Genomic DNA, 14,293 nt, shown 5'->3' on the forward strand with positions numbered 1-14,293 from the left:
TCATGGTAGGGGACTTTAACACCCCATTTTCACCAATGGACAGATCATCCAAAATGAAAATAAATAAGGAAACACAAGCTTAAAATGATACATTAAACAGGATGGACTTATTGATATTTATAGGACATTCCAACCAAAAACAACAGAATACACTTTCTTCTCAAGTGCTCATGGAACATTCTCCAGGATAGATCATATCTTGGGTCACAAATCAAGCTTTGGTAAACTTAAGAAAATTGAAATCACATCAAATATCTTTTCTGACCACAACACTATGAGACTAGATATCAATTACAGGAAAAACCTGTAAAAAATACAAACACATGGAGGTTAAACAATGCACTACTTAATACCCGAGATCACTGAAGAAGTCAACAAGGAAATCAAAAAATACGTAGAAACAAATGACAATGAAAACACAACGACCCAAAACCTATGGGATGCAGCAAAAGCAGTTCTAAGAGGGAAGTTTATAGCAATACAGTCCTACCTTAACAAACAAGAAAAATCTCAAACAAACAACCTAACCTTACACCTAAAGCAATTAGAGAAAGAAAAAACAAAAAAAAAACCCAAAGTTAGCAGAAGGAAAGAAATCATAAAGATCAGATAAGAATAAATGAAAAAGAAACGAAGGAAACAATAGCAAAGATCAATAAAACTAAAATCTGGTTCTTTAAGAAGATAAACAAAATTGATAAACCATTAGCCAGACTCATCAAGAAAAAAAGTGAGAAGACCCAAATCAATAGAATGAGAAATGAAAAAGGAGAAGTAACAACTGACACTGCAGAAATACAAAGGATCATGAGAGATTACTGCAAGCAACTACATGCCAATAAAATGGACAACCTGGAAGAAATGGACAAATTCTTAGAAATGCACAACCTTCCAAGACTGAACCAGGAAGAAATAGAAAATATGAACAGACCAATCACAGGTACTGAAATTGAAACCGTGATTAAAAATCTTTCAACAAACAAAAGCCCAGGACCAGACGGCTTCACAGGTGAATTCTATCAAACATTTAGAGAAGAGCTAACACCTATCCTTCTCAAACTCTTCCAAAATATAGCAGAGGGAGGAACACTCCGAAACTCATTCTCTGAGGCCACCATCACCCTGATATCAAAACCAGACAAAGATGTCACAAAGAAAGAAAACTAAAGGCGAATATCACTAATGAACATAGATGCAAAAATCCTCAACAAAATACTAGCAAACAGAATCCAACAGCACATTAAAAGGATCATACACCATGGTCAAGTGTTTATCCTAGGAATGCAAGGATTCTTCAATGCAAATCAATCAATGCGATACATCACATTAACAAACTGAAGGAGAAAAACCATATGATCATCTCAATAGACGCAGAGAAAGCTTTCGACAAAATTCAACACCACTTTATGATAAAAACCCTCCAGGAAGCAGGGAACTTACCTCAACATGATGAAGGCCATATATGACAAACCCTCAGCCAAAATCGTTCGCAATGGTGAAAAACTGAAACCATTTCCACTAAGATCAAGAACAATACAAGGTTGCCCACTCTCACCACTATTATTCAACATAGTTCTGTAAGTTTTAGCCACAGCCATCAGAGAAGAAAAAGAAATAAAAGGAATCCAAATTGGAAAAGAAGAAGTAAAGCTGTCACTGTTTGCAGATGACACGATACTATACATAGAGAATCATAAAGATGCTACCAGAGAACTACTAGAGCTAATCAATGAATTTGGTAAAGCAGCAGGATACAAAATTAATGCACAGAAATCTCTTGCATTCCTATACACTAATAATGAAAAACCTGAAAGTGAAATTACGAAAACACTCCCATTTACCACTGCAACAAAAAGAATAAAATATCTAGGAATAAACCTACCTAAGAAGACAAAAGACCTGTATGCAGAAAATTATAAGACACTGACGGAAGAAATTAAAGATGATACAAACAGATGGAGAGATATACCATGTTCTTGGATTGGAAGAAACAACATTGTGAAAATGACTATACTATCCAAAGCAATCTACAGATTCAATGCAATCCCTATCAAACTACCACTGGCATTTTTCACAGAACTAGAATAAAAAATTTCAGTTTGTATGGAAACACAAAAGACCCCGAATAACCAAAACAATCTTGAGAAAGAAAAACGGAGCTGGAGGAATCAGGCTCCCTGACTTCAGACTATACTACAAAGCTACACTCATCAAGATGGTATGGTACTGGCACAAAAACAGAAATATAGATCAATGGAACAGGATAGAAAGCCCAGAGATAAACCCACGCACATATGGTCACCTTATCTTTGATAAAGGAGGCAAGAATATACAGTGGAGAAAAGACAGCCTCTTCAATAAGTGGTGCTGGGAAAACTGGACAGCTACACATAAAAGAATGAAATTAGAACACTCCCTATCACCATACACAAAAATAAACTCCAAATGGATTAAAAACCTAAATGTAAGGCCAGACACTATCAAACTGTTAGAGGAAAACATAGGCAGAACACTCTATGACATAAATCACTGCATGATCCTTTTTTACCCACCTCCTAGAGAAATGGAAATAAAAATAAACAAATGGGACCTAGTGAAACTTAAAAGCCTTCACACAGCAAAGGAAACCATAAACAAGACGAAAAGACAACCCTCAGAATGGGAGAAAATATTTGCAAATGAAGCAACTGACAAAGGATTCATCTCCAAAAGTTACAAGCAGCTTATGCAGCTCTATATCAAAAAAATAAACAACCCAATCCAAAAATGGGCAGAAGACCTAAGTCGACATTTCTCCAAGGAAGATATACAGATTGCCAACAAACACATGAAAGAATGCTCACCATCATTAATCATTAGAGAAATGCAAATCAAAACTACAATGAGATATCATCTCACACCAGTCAGAATGGCCATGATCAAAAAATCTCCAAACAATAAATGCTGGAGAGAGTGTGGAGAAAAGGGGACACTCTTGCACTGTTGGTGGGACTGTAAATTGATACAGCCACTATGGAGAAAAGTATGGAGGTTTCTTAAAAATCTATAAATAGAACTACCATATGACCCAGCAATCCCACTATGGGGCATATACCCTGAGAAAACCATAATTCAAAAAGAGTCATGTACCAAAATGTTCACTGCAGCTCTATTTACAATAGCCAGGACATGGAAGCAAACTAAGTGTCCATCAACAGAGGAATGGATAAAGAAGATGTGGCATATATACACAATGGAATATTACTCAGCCATAAAAGTAACGAAATTGAGTCATTTGTAGTGAGGTGGATGGACCCAGAGTCTGTCATACAGATTGAAGTAAATCAGAAAGAGAAAGACAAATACTGTATGCTAACACATATATATGGAATCTAAAAAACAAAAAACAAATGGTCATTAAGAACCTAGGGGCAAGATGGGAATAAAGACACAGATCTACTAGAGAATGGACTTGAGGATACGGGGAGGGGGAAGGGTAAGCTGGGACAAAGTGAGAGAGTGGCATGGACATATATACACTACTAAATGTAAAACAGATAGCTGGTGGGAGGCAGCCGCATAGCACAGGGAGATAAACTCAGTGCCTTGTGGCCACCTAGAGGGGTGGGATAGGGACAGTGGGAGGGAGGGAGACTCAAGAGGGAGGAGATATGGGGATATATGTCTATGTATTACTGAGTCACTTTGTTATAAAGCAGAAACTAACACACCATTGTAAAGCAATTATACTCCAATAACGATGTTTAAAAAACCTAAAGACTCCACTAAAAAACTGTTAGAACTAATAAATGAATTCAGTAAAGCTATAGGATACAAGATCAACATACAGAAATCTGTGCTATTTCTATACACTAATAATGAACTATCAGAAAGAGAAATTAAGGAAACAATCCCATTTATAAGTGCATCAAAAAGCATAAAATACCTGGAAATAACTTTAACCAAGGAGATGAAAGACCTGTACAATGAACACTGTAAGACACAGCAAAAAAATTGAAGAAGATACAAAAAAAATGGAAAGGTATTCTGTGTTCATGGATAGAAAGAACAGATATTGTTACAATGTCTGTATTACCCAAAGCAATCTACAGATTCAATACAATCCCTATCAAAATTCCAACGGCATATTTCAGTGAACTAAAACAAACAAATCTAAAATTTGTATGGAACCACAAAAGATCCCAAATAGCCAAAACAACACTGAGAAAGAACAAAGCTGGAAACATCATGTTCCTTGATTTCAAACTATACTACAAAGCTTTAGTAATCAAAATGGTATGGTACCAGCACAAAAACAGACACACAGATCAACAGAACAGAATTGAGAGCCCAGAAATAAACCCACACATATATGTAAATTAATTTATGACAAGGGAGCAAAGAACATACAGTGGAGGAAGGATAGTCTCTTCAGTAAATAGTATTGGGAAAACTGAACAGCCACATGCAAGAGAATGAAACTAGACCACTGTCTTACACTAGACACAAAAATTAACTCAGGGCTTCCCTGGTGGCGCAGTGGTTGAGAGTCCGCCTGCCGATGCAGGGGACACGGGTTCGTGCCCCGGTCCAGGAAGATCCCACATGCCGCAGAGCGGCTGGGCCCGTGAGCCATGGCCGCTGAGCCTGCGCGTCCGGAGCGAGAGGCCCGCGTACCGGAAAACAAAACAAAACAAAAAAAAAATTAACTCAAAATGGATTAAAGACTTGAATGTAAGACATGAAACTATAAAATTCCTAGAAGAAAACAAAAGCAGTAATTTCACTGATACCAGTTTTAGCAATGTTTTGTGTGTTCTGACTTCAAAGGCAAGGGAAACAAAAGCAAAAATAAACAAACAGGATATCAAACTAAAAAAGCTTCTGCTTTTAGGAAACCATCATCAAAACAAAAAGGCAACTTACTGAATGGGAAAAGGTATTTGCAAATCACATATCCAAAAAGGGGTTAATATCCAAAATATATAAAGAACTCACACAACTCAAGAACAAAAAAACAAAACAAAACAAAAAAAGCCTGATTAAAAAATGGGCAGAAGATCTGAGTACATTTTTCCAAAGAAGACAAACAGATGGCCAACAGGCACATGAAAAGATGTTCAACATCACTCATTATGAGGAAAATGCCAATCAAACCCACAATGAGATATTATTTCACATTTGTTAGAATGGTTATCATTGAAAAGACAAGAAATAAAAAAAATTTAAAAAAAGAAAAGACAAGAAATAACAAATGTTGGACAGGATGTGGAGAAAAGGGAACCCTTGTATAATGTTGGTGGGACTGTAAATTGGTGTGGCCACTATGGAAAACATTATGGAGATGTCTCAAAAAAAAAAAAAATAATAGAACTACCATATGATCCAGCTATTCCACTTCTGGGTATTTATCTGATGAACACAAAAACACTAAGTGAAAAGATATATATACACAGCTATGTTTACTGCAGTACTATTTACAATAGCCAACATATGGAAACAACTGTCCACTGATGAATGTATATGTGTGTGTACACACACACACACACACACACACACACAATGGACTATTAACTCACCATAAAAAAGAATAGAATCCTGCCATTTGTGACAACATGGATAGACCATAAAGGTATTATACCAAGTGAAATAAGTCAGATGGAAAAATAAAAATACTATATGATGTCACTCATATGTGGAATCTAAAAAAAACAAAACAAATGAACAAACAAAATAAAACAAAAACAAACTCAAAAATACAGAGAACAGATTAGTGGTTACCAGAGGGGAAGAGGATTAAGGGGTGGGCAAAGTGGGCGAAGGAAGTCAACAGTATTGTGACGGATGGGAACTAGACTTGCGGTGGTGACCACTTTGTAGTATATACAGATGTCAAATTATAATGCTGTACACCTGAAACTTACATAATTTTTAAAAAGCTAATTTTTTCTATCATAAAATTTAAAGACGTATAGTATAATAGGTAATATCAAACTCTACTTCAGATCTGAAACCAAAAAAGACAGAGAGAATTAGAAGGAAATCTGTACAGTAGGATTCGGTTTCCTAGTCAGACAGCTAGTCCATGAAAACACAGACCATGCAGTCCCATAGGAGATAAGAGAAGAGAGGGTCAACATTCCTGCAACATAAAACCCTGTAGTTGCCTTTTAAAAAAGAATACAAAACACATCCTTTTCTAGATGACAAGATCTTTTAACAGACTTTTGGAATGCAAAACTGACAACAGAACTACAAGTTGCATTTATAATAGGATTCGAATTTTATTTGCACATGTTTAATAAACATATATATGTGAAATAAAATCTAAGTCAATAATTAAAGTTCAACTCTCTAAATTAGGAACTACTATATTTATAAATTATTTCTATGCTGCTTATAGTGCAACTTACATATTCACTGATGCTATCATTCCACAAGCTGCATTTGTAAGGAAAGGAGTATACAAGAAACAATGTATACTTTGTCTTAGTCTATATAGAAGAAAAAGATTATCAAACTACAGGATTCTCTTCTCTCCTTATATTAACTTCTTCATTGAATCTGGAAACCAACAACCTCTTTTAACTTCAGGACCATAGTTGAATTAAGAACTGGCAGTCTACCTGAAATATTTAGTTCTGAGGTTTAACACTGTGAATGCAGCCAGTCCCCAAAGGCAAATGCTGAAAAACAGTCTAACGATATTGCTGCAAAAACAATTTTTCAAGTCAAGGAGAGAAGTGACATTAGGAAAATACTTTTTATTGCTTCTCCAATGCCTTAAATCTTCTTTCACACAAACTCCCACAATTACTCCTACTTCATACCCAAATAAAATCTATAAAAACTGTTTCATACCTGGGAAGAAGGCAGTTTCTCAGCATTTGAAATATTCAACTCATTATTTCAAAATATTTAAGAAGTATACCATGGCATCTTCCCTTGTAATAACAAAAGTAAATCAATCTCTTATGAAAATTATGGGTGGGGGAGAATCCTAAGTTTAAACAATGCAAAGTGCTCCTGTCATATAAAGGATTTAGGAGGAAAGAGTTTTCCTGCTCCTCCATCATCAAGGGAACCAAAGAAGATTAGGGAGGGAGAGATAGGGGATTATGAGGAAAACTTTTCTCTAAAAGATAAGAAACGAAATAGTCTACGTAATGTGGGTGAACCTATAAATATACTGGAAAGCTAAAATCTTTCATTAATTTTTAAATGTAATATTTCTACCATTATTTTATTCAACAGCACATGATACTTACTATGCCCCAGGCATTATTTTAAACACTTTTCAATTATTAGTTCATTAATCCTCCGAGGTAGGTACTATCAATATCCCAATTTTACAGATGAGAACACTAAGGATAGCGAAATAAAGTAATTTTCCCAAGACCACACCGCTATTAAGCGTCAGAGATGAGATCCAATCCCAGGCCATCTGGGTTCACAAACCACGCTCTTAACCACAATGCAATGCTGACTCTCTAAAAAGCAATATGCTCATGAAAGCCCAGTGTCTTATAGTTAAACAGTTAATAAAATCTGCTAAACAAATTAAGAGTGAAAAAAATGGAGACAGCAAAAAGTAGAAAACCTATTATTCATAGTTCAAACACATTACTATGAGTATAATTTCCCATCAGTCTTCTTTCCTTGTTCACATAGAGTTTTTGTTTTCCCTTTAGTTATCATTCAGCAGACATAATTTTCTAGAAAATGAAAAACTAAAATATTACTCTCTCAACACTTTTAAAATAACAGTTAAAATTAAACACATTGTGTATCAAACACTTACATGCTTGCTATTATTCTTCTTTCACCTCACAACCCCATAAAGTAGGTGTAAGTATTATCCCCATTTTACAAATGAGGAAACTGAAGCACAGTTAAGAAACTAACTTAAGGGCCCATGGCTAGTAAGCAGTTGAGCCAGGATTCCAATTCAGGCTGCTTGACTCCTGAACTAGAATTCTTTTCTACTCATGGAGGATAGGATTATGAGCTACTTGATACATAAGGATCATGTTTTTAAAGAGTAGTATTGTTTGTTTGGCTCAGCCTAAAATGAGTATGTTAGCATACAGATTTATTTTATTTTGCCCTAATTCTTACTTACACAACTGAAGTTTTCAGTATCTTAAGGTTTCTTGGGCAAGCTAAATAACTCTTCAGGTCTTACTTTACAAGGGTAAAGTATTTTATGTAATTCCTTCATTCAACAACCATTTGAGTATCCATTACATGCTAGGAACTGCGCTAATAAGACTGTCTTTGCACTCAAGGCCTTTTCACTCAGCATATTAATATGCTAAAGTTTCTCCCGATTAATAAATACAACACACTGTACATACAAATGGTTAATAGCTTTGCCAACCATTCAGTGGCAGAATTGAGAATGGAATCCCATGATTTTTTGCCCCCTATGCTATGAAGTAGATAAACCCCTCATTTTTCTTACAGTTCCTAGAGAGTGACTGATAAATAATTACTCAATAGGTACAATCTGCCTTTCTCATGCTATACCACCTTTTATCAGCTGGCAATGAAAGCCTATCCATTTTTAGTGCAAAGGAGTTGAAATTAAAATATTTTACTAAAACCTTGGTTTACTAGGTTACACATTTAAATTACTTGTAAAGTTCCATAATCGCATCGGGGTGTGACTTTAGTAACCAAGTGACAAATGTGAATGTCTAAAACTATCCATGAAAGAAGCAGTCAAAAATGTTGCACGTTCGCAAAAGATGAAGGCCAATTCTGCTTGATTTTACACTGAAACATTTTATTTTAAGCAGTCTTAAGATGAATCCCACTGATTGTGAAAAGGTGGCAGAGAGATAAAAGTTAAAAAGTCAAGTGTAGGGCTTCCCTGGTGGCGCAGTGGTTGATAAGAGTCCACCTGCCGATGCAGGGGACACAGGTTCGTGCCCCCGTCCGGGAAGATCCCACATGCCACGGAGCGGCTGGGCCCGTGAGCCATGGCCACTGAGCCCGCTCGTCCGGAGCCTGTGCTCCACAACGGGAGAGTCCACAACAGTGAGAGGCCCGCGTACAACAACAACAACAAAAAAAAAGTCAAGTGTAACAGAAACCCTCCTAACCAGTTCACTGAGTGGTTTAATTGATAGCAATGACTAAAGGCACAATTACCCACCTAAGAGCTTAATGAAACCTTGACAAGTTCTTTGACTGATACATACTTACATTAGTGTTTATATGTAGCTGGCACAGGCTTGAGTTCATTATTTCTTATGCCTATGTCCTCTAAGAAGCTTCTCTAGTAATGTTATTTGAACCATTATCTGGTATTTGCCTTTCACTGCTACTTTCTTTTTCAGTCTGTAATTTGTCTCATCCTAGATTGTAAATTTACAGCACAATGTTAACTCCCAAAATGGCTCAGTGCCTTGCCAATAACAGGTATTAAAAAAGTACTTATTAATAATAGATATGAAATCCACCCTACAGCCACACCCCAATCCTTATCATTTTGCAGAACTGCTTCTCCTCATCTCTCTGACTAGGATGCCCTGGGGTCAGTCCTTGAACCTCTTTTCTAGCTACATTCACTCTTCAGGTGATCTTATCTATACTGACAACTTCTAAATGTATTCAACCTGGACCATTCTCCTCTGAACTACAGATTCATTTGTTCAATTGCTGACTTGACATCTCGATTACACGTCTCTTAAACATCTCAAAAATGTAGCCAGTCTGGAACAGAACTCTTGAACTCTACCCAGAAACCTGCTCTGCTCACAGTCTTCCCATCTCTGAAAATGGCAACTCCATCCTTCCAGTTGCTTAAGCCAAAAGCCTTGAAGTCATCCTTGACTCTTCTCTTTTCACATTCCACATCCAATCCATCAGCAAACCTTGTTGGATCAAAACATACCCAGTTAGAGTCAGAGATATATTTTACACACAGAAAAAATATAGATATGTGTGGATACATAGATTAGTATGCATACATATATTTCCTAGCTCTGTCCACTGACAGCATCTAGCAGCAGTAGCAACAAGCACACCTAACATCCAGATCTTGACCTCAAAATACCATTCTCCAATAAAAGGAATCAGAATTTCTTGAAGAAATGAGTCTAGGGCAGAGGCAGGAAAAATACAAGATGAGCCTGAAACATCTAGTAGTGCCAGAAAATAAAGTGTAACATGTACACATACAAAGGATAGGAGCACATCAAAAAGACACAGAAGTCAACCTAAAAGAGCTCCCAATGGGCAAAGCTAGAATAATTCAGGCAACAAAATAATGATACCAAGTGAATTATAATCCTAAGAATAAAGTATCCATAAATTAGAACTGATATAAATGATTAGATAGATAGATAAGGAACAAACTTTCCTTACAAAAGAATTCCAATTAATAAATGTAGTTAAGAATGAGGGAAAATATACAGTACATGCAGGCAAGATTACTGATGAATGCTAAAATTAGTGAGCAGAGGGGCTTCCCTGGTGGCTCAGTGGTTAAAAATCCGCCTGCCAATGCAGGGGACATGGGTTCGAGCCCTGGTCCAGGAAGATCCCACATGCCACGGAGCAACTAAGCGCATGTGCCACAACTACTGGGTCTGTGCTATAGAGCCTGCGAGCCACAACTACTGAAGCCTGCATGCCTAGAGCCCGTGCTCTGCAACAAGAGAAGCCACCGCAATGAGAAGCCCACGCGCCGCAATGAAGAGTAGCCCCTGCTCACGGCAACTAGAGAAAGCCTGTGCGCAGCAATGAAGACTAAATGCAGCCAAAAATAAATAAATAAAGTAAATAAATTTTTTAAAATAAATAAAATCAGTGAGCAGAAACAGGATACTGGCAAAGGCTCAAAGTATCTCTCACAAAATATTTACCAATTACTGTGGTGGTTGTAATATATGTCCAGAAATTCTTTGATACATCTGCCTCCAGGAAGTGGAGTTTAATTCCCCTCCCCTTGAGTGTGGGCTGAATTTAATGACTTGCTTCTAATGGTCAGAGTATGGAAGGTGAAAAATAATGGAGAAATCTGGCAGAAACCACCTTAACAAAGTGATCACCCAGTGACGTCATGTTGATAATATGGATCTCCTCTATGGCATGATAAGAAGGGCACTTCACTCTGTGATACTCTTCCTCAAACCTCAATAACTAATCATGAGAAGATCTCAGAAAACCCAAATTGGGGAACATCCTACAAGATACTTGACCAGTACTCTTTAAAAATAAGTATCAAGGTGGGCTTCCCTGGTGGCGCAGTGGTTGGGAGTCCGCCTGCCGATGCGGGGGACGCAGGTTCGTGCCCCGGTCCGGGAGGATCCCACGTGCTGAGGAGCGGCTGGGCCCATGGGGCCGTGGCTGCTGGGTCTGCGTGTCCGGAGCCTGTGCTCCGCAGCGGGAGAGGGCACGGCGGTGAGGGGCCCGCGTGCCGCAAAAATAAAAAAAATTAAAAAAAAAAAAGTATCAAGGTCATAAAAGGTAAGGAAAGACCAAGAAACTGTCACGCATTAGAAGAGATAAGGGAGACCTGACAACTAAAAGCAATGTAGTATCCTGGTTTGGATAATGGAATGGAAAAGGAATATTAGTGGGAAAACTGGTGAAACACAAATAAAGTCTGCAGTTTGTCTGAAGCATTGTACCAATGTTAATTTCTTAGCTTGACAAACGTACCATGGTTATGTAAGATGTTAACATTAGGGGGAAAAGGATGAAGGGTATACAGCAGTGATTCTTAATAGGAGCAATTTTGCCCCACGGGGGCATTTGGCAATGTCTAAAGACATTTTTGATTGTTACAACAGGGGTATGGTACTGGCATCTATAGATAGAGACCAGGGATGCTGCTTAACATCCTGTATAGCACTGGGCAATCCCCACAACAAAGGTTTAGCCGGTCCAAAATGTCAGTAAGGTTGAGGCTGAGAAACACTGGCATAAAGAAACTCTATGCATTATCTGTGCAACTCCTCCGTAAATCTAAAATTATTTCAAAATAAAAAGTTAAAAATATATCCAAATCCAATCATTTCTCATCAATTTCCTAGTCTAAGACACCACTAACCCTCAACTAGATTTTTAAAGAGAGCCTCCTAACTGATCTTCTAGTTTTTACTCTTCACCTCTTTAGACTACTTTCAACACAGTAGCCAGAGTGAAGTTTTTAAAGCATAAATCTGATCATGTCACTCGGCTCAAAAACCTGTAATGGTTTCCATCTCAAAAAATAAACACCCAAGTCCTTCCAATGTTCTACAGGCTCTATGTAATCTGGACCCAGTTATCTCTCCACTTTGTTTCTCCACAAAGTAGAAACCACTTTCTACTCTTCTATTCACTCCAGTCCAGGCACACTGACCTCCTAGTGTTCTGGGAATACACCAAGCACACCTCTGCTTCAGGGACAATGCAAACTGTTTCTTAGACCTGTTTCTTAGTGCTCCTGATTACTTCCATCCTTCAAGCCTTTGCTCATTCCTCACCAAGTCCTTCCCAGACATCCTTTTTAAAAGTGCACACACCCCTTGGCATACCTATCCCTCTTGCCTGCTTAATTTTCCTCCACAGCACCTATCTATCACCTTCTAATACTGTATAACAAGTTACTTATTTTGTTTAATGTCTGTCTCACCCGCTCTAGGATGTAAGATCCACGAGGGCAGAGATTTTTGTCTGTTTGGTTCACTACTATAACCTCTGCACCTAGAACAATGCCTAGCATGCACCTAATGCTCAACAAACATTTGTTAAATGAATGATACACCTTTGAAGTCCTAAATTTAATATCCCAGTGTCGTTCTACCACTTTTCATCATTACCGCATTTTCTTTCTTATCTCCTTACTTGAGAACACTACGGTTTGGAGAAGAAAGAATGGGTATTGGATCCTGGTTGTATCACTTGATAGTGTGTGTCTCTCTGGATATGTAACTTAAACTTTCTAATCCTCAGTTTCTTCATCTGAAGGAGAATGACAAAGGGATGGATGTAAGATTAATAACACTTATGTTAGGATTAGAAATAAGGTATTAAAGTGTCTAGCACATAGTAGGTAATCCATAAGTAAAAGCTAATATTTTTGCTCCCTCTTCACTAGTTCTTCGGCTTCACACTGACCTCTAACTTTCACGCCCTTCATTTTCTCCCAGTTGAATCACCCCTTCTATGATTCCTGCTCATGAACCAACCTGGACTCCACAGTTCATTTCAGTCAGTTCTTAACATCATTAATTCCCTCAACCAACTGCCCTTTAGGTATCTCTACCAAGCAGGCACCTGCAAAGCAGTGGGTAACAGCCTGGGCTCTGGAATTGAACCACCAGGGTTTGAACGCCAGCTGTTCATCTTACAATCAAGGAGAATAACAACAGTACCTACCTTATGAGCTCTTGTGAGTATTAAATGGTTTCTTCAGCTGTATATACCCAGAGTGATCAGTGCTGGAGAAAAATCAAACCATGCAAATTGGTATCCCTACAAATCCAAGGTCTACAACCTCAAATGGGTCCTCAATGCTACCTAACAATCCTTTTTCATTATCTTAGTTGTGAGTCTGTCTGTCTGACTCTCTCCCCCACACCATTGCCTTGGAAGCTGTTATACACTTACACTCTCTTTTTAAAGAATCCCTATTCTACCATGTTCCCCATCATTCTAAGCAGGTACTCAAAAATGATATGACACATCAATTCGTTCTCCTTCCTGCCCCTATCATTTAGAAACTTATTTACAGTGCCTCCAACTTCACCTCCTTCGTTTCTGCTCAATGAAAAAGGAAAATCGGGCTCCCCCAGTGGCGCAGTGGTTGAGAGTCCGCCTGCCGATGCAGGGGACACGGGTTCGTGCCCCGGTCTGGGAAGATCCCACATGCCACAGAGCGGCTGGGCCCGTGAGCCATGGCTGCTGAGCCTGCGCGTCCAGAGCCTGTGCTCCGCAATGGGAGAGGCCACAACAGTGAGAGGCCTGCGTACCGCAAAAAAAAAAAAAAGGAAAATCATCTCCTACCCAAGGCCAACTTCTCTACCTATGCCTTGGATCCCATCCCCTCCTACTGTCTTCAAATCCTTGGCTCCATCAATCACCTCTGTCCCCCATCTCTCCGCCTCCCCAACACTGCTTCAATTTCTCCCTTCCACTGGTGCTTTCCAATCCCAGATAAACATGCCCAAGATCCTCTTAATTTAAAAAAGGGGTAGAAGGAGTAAACTTCTCTAAATCCCCTGCATCTCCCTTCACCTATACTATTTGTTCAGTCCTTTGTTGAAAACACTGTATCCCTCTCAATTAGCTACCTTCCTAGGCGTCATTGACTCTT

At 38.3% G+C, this 14,293-nt stretch overlaps 1 protein-coding gene across 11 annotated transcripts in view; it reads right to left on the minus strand.

Moving 5' to 3' along the window:
* The window catches only part of PEAK1 (pseudopodium enriched atypical kinase 1), a 302,708-nt gene that overhangs the window by 284,313 nt on the left and 4,102 nt on the right, over nt 1–14,293 (minus strand). Inside the window, exon 2 of one of the 11 annotated variants that reach the window (XM_032623953.1) lies at nt 9,725–9,860. The exons of the other annotated variants lie outside the window; for them this stretch is intronic. The gene's annotated coding sequence lies outside the window, so the exon portion shown is untranslated. The remainder of the gene's footprint in view (nt 1–9,724; nt 9,861–14,293) is intronic. 11 annotated transcript variants of the gene reach the window in all.

The sequence above is a fragment of the Phocoena sinus genome, chromosome 2 (genome assembly GCF_008692025.1).
Source record: "Phocoena sinus isolate mPhoSin1 chromosome 2, mPhoSin1.pri, whole genome shotgun sequence".
Lineage (NCBI taxonomy): Eukaryota > Metazoa > Chordata > Mammalia > Artiodactyla > Phocoenidae > Phocoena > Phocoena sinus.